Consider the following 3,714-nt stretch of genomic DNA (forward strand, 5'->3'; position numbering starts at 1 on the left):
GCATGTCTCAGGACACAGTGCAGTTTGAAAAGATACAGAGAGACAATTTGAGTGATGGAACCTTGGTGTGAGGGACTAGGGGAGCTGGGACTCCTCTTTTTGCAAAGAGACTGAAGGAGAATGGGCTCAAGGCTGACAAGGTCTCAGAGGTAGTGAGTAAATATCATTCACCAAATGCTGCTCCCTCAGGGTGGAGGATCTGGTGAAAAGGCTGCTGGGGAGGCTGGGCAGTGGCTCCCCAGCTCAGACCCACAGGGACAGGCCCATTTTCATGTAGCAAGAGGCCAGGACCACGCCTGGCTTTGCCCTGGAAAGGTCCTTCTCCACCTCTGCAACAATCCTGCGCCGCAGGCTGTCTTGGTTGGCTATGTTTATAACTCGTCATCTTGTTGGCAGCTCTCCTTGGGGAGGGACAAATTCCTGAGCCGCCCTGCGCCAGCCTGGCTAACACTGCTGTTAGAATCCTACTAAACAGGGAGCAGAAAAATCATGAAAGCTTGCCATTTTATTTTTGAAGTTAAAAAAAACAACAAAAAACCAAACTGTTTTCAAAGCAAATTCCAAGAGGATAAATCCAAAGCACTAAAAACTGTGCAGCTTGCCCCAGATCCACGGGCTGGGTGGGGAGAGGCACTTCCTGAGACAGAGCAAGAGCAGAGCTGGAAACTTATATCAAAGCTCCCCCAGCCCAAAGGTGACCAAAAAACAAGGCAGCTCAAAAAAGGAGCCCGAGTGACTGTGAGTAAGAGAGCAAAAAGAAGTAAAAGCTGCACAGAACACATAGGAAAAGAAAGACTGTGAGCAACTGTAAAGGAACGCAGGAATAAGAAGTTCCCTTTAAGGCCTTCCCCTTGCTGCTTTTTTTATAAACAGGCTGGCTCACACCCAGGAGCAGGAAATGCAATGCTCTTTCCAACACCACTATAGCCCTACATATCCAAAGACATCAGTCTCTTGCTGAAGCTGAAAGCCATGGTCTGCTGGACTGCTGACCAGCCGGGCAAGCATTTCCTTTCAACCTCAAGGAATGTGCTGCTCCCAGATGTCACTGCACTCCCCCTCCTCTTCCCACGACTCTTGACCTCCACTTTGCTGCCTCTCCTCTGTGGCACAGCTGCTTTCAGGGGTTGCAGGGACTCAGGGGAGCCCCTGAGACAGCACCCCAGAGCTCCAACCCCCTGTCCATGATAGGGACAGGCCACATCCGTGTGGGTGTGAGTCACATCATGAGCTCATGAGCCATAAGCTAAACTGTGAGCCTAGCAGCAGCAAGAAAATACTGGAGCTGAGGCAGCCTAGAAAGGTAATAGAGTGCAAGCACAGGTCTGGCAGAGAGCTGCCAGTGGGAGACAGACCCAGTGGAGATTATATATATCCCAAGAAAGAAAAAATTAACTCAAATGGTTTATTAATGTTTGCAATGACCCCTGCAACTGTTTAAACCCACGTAGCCCTTGTTAGTGGTGATGAATGCAAGTAGGACAGAAGAGCAGAGAGAAAAGACAGCAGACTCAAATTGCTTGAAGAGTTATTTCACTTCCAAATGTGGTTTCCTAACTTCTAAACACACAAATGTTCTTCTGGGCTGTCGAGGAGGGAAGTCTGAGAAGCTCAGACCCCCACGTCAGCTGGGCAAGAGGACTTTGACCCCACTCCCTCTACCCCACCACTTCACTGGGAAAGTGCCAGCCAGAGAGCCACAGACAGAAAAGAAAAGGGAGACGAGCGAAATGCCAGGAGCTAAACCACAGCAGCCCTGGCAAGGCAGCCAGTCCCACCATGGACTTACACTGTCCTATCTGTGCCTCGGGCACCCGCTCACGGATCATCCGGCAGGCGTCGTACACCATGGTGGAGGGCTCAAACTGCATCGTCTTCACCACATTGCCAATGCTGATCTTCAGTGAGAGGGCAACCATGGTGGCGGCTGGGCTGTCCCCACTCCTGCGTCACCTGCCAGAGGAGACAGATAGGTGAGCTCTGGCTGCTGACCCCACCAGCGTGCAGTGTGCTTGCTCCTCCTCCCTCAGCAGCACCTGAAAGCCAGAACTCGGCTTCCAGTGTCAAGAAGGGCTGCAGCCTGTGCTAGCAAGTCTGTGAGAGGTCCCACTTTCCAGATTCTGGGACCTGAGACCAGCACTGGGACCCCTACCTCCTTGTCTTAAGGTCCTAAAGCCAATTTTACTTGCCTGTACAACTGACAGCAGCTGGTACCCAACAGAGATACTGCCAGGGAGAGGAAGTGAGCATGAGGGAACATACTAGATAAACTGTGAGAGCATGATGGAAGTGGTTATAATTAAACCTGCCATGACACAAAAGCCACAAGAGGAAAACCAAGCTATGAACCAGAGCTGGCAGGGCCCTGCTCCAGTTATCAGGACCCCTCATGTCACCAGCAGACAGTGCTGAGCTGGCAGCCTGAGCACAGAGGGACGGAAAAGCCTGAAGCTACCAGGGACACAAGATAAGGGCACCAGGCATTGAATTCACATGTAAAATACAGTTACCTGGGAAAAGCACCACTCATACCCAAGGAGTGCTCATGAGATCAGGGTCTACAGCAGCAGATACAGCATCAACCCAGGACAATGCACAGGAGGGCAAGAGACCACCTCTGGCAGGTCTCACTGCATGGGCATACAAGAGCCATACCATGCCATCTGAAAAAGAACTCAAGCTGGGTATAGCTTGAAGGATCAGCTTCATATAAAAGAATCACAGAATCATCAGGGTTGGAAGATGACCCAGCCCAAACATCCCTGCAGCACTACCACAGTAGTACCACTATCACTCAGCACCAGTGCTGGATGACTTTTAAACACCTCCAGAGATGGCGACTCTGCCAGCTCCCTGGGCAACCTATTCCAATGCCTCATCACCTTAACAGTGACTTTTTTTCCCGATATTTAATCTGAACCTATCTGTGTCAACTTAAAAAGCTGTTTCCTCTTGTCCTCTCACTGCAGGCTTGGCAGAAGAGACTAGCTCCTATCTCACTACAACCTCCTTTCAGGTACTTGCAGAGCTCAGGCTTAAAGAATTGTAAAGAGCAGCTGCAGAGCACATGTCCCTCAACAGAGTTCCAAAACATACCAGCTTTAATAATACTTAATCAAAACTGCAATATTTGTATTGCAGAGTAAAAGCTGAAAAAAGTAACAGAAATAAAAGGAGGTTGTATGTAAGTGCTCCACTTGCCTGATGCAGTTTATAAGAGTCATTTTCTTCAGGTCTACCCAGTGTGAAACAGCTTTCAGTGCTCTCCCAGGCTGCCAAACCCCTTAAGGTCCCTACCAAGTCCTTTGCTCCAGCCCCACTGCTCCATGCCCTTCTCAACATTCCCTGGCCCTGTCTGGGCGCAACATAATGCCCTCCAGCAGGTGACAAGCTTTTCCCCTCCCTGAGAGCCAGCTCATATAGACGGAGTCCCTGGTTCTGCTGACCCAGGCTGCCTTGCCCTTAAACTTCAGTGATGGGAGGATGCAAGAGCACTGGTGGGATGCACATCTGCTTATTCTCTTTTAGATTGATTTGCTCCTACCAGACTTCCTATTATGGCTGTCAGGGAAAGCTGATCTTGCATCCTCAGCCTGGTCTGGGAAGGTTCTTGGGAAAATGTGCTGGCAGCTTTCCTTGCAGTGCAGCAGCACTTGGTGAGTCTAAGCATCCGTGCTGGCACTGCCAGCTCTGGTACCCCTGGGAGGGGGTACA

Source organism: Erithacus rubecula (genome assembly GCF_903797595.1).
Source record: "Erithacus rubecula genome assembly, chromosome: Z".
In the NCBI taxonomy this organism is placed as follows: Eukaryota; Metazoa; Chordata; class Aves; order Passeriformes; family Muscicapidae; genus Erithacus; species Erithacus rubecula.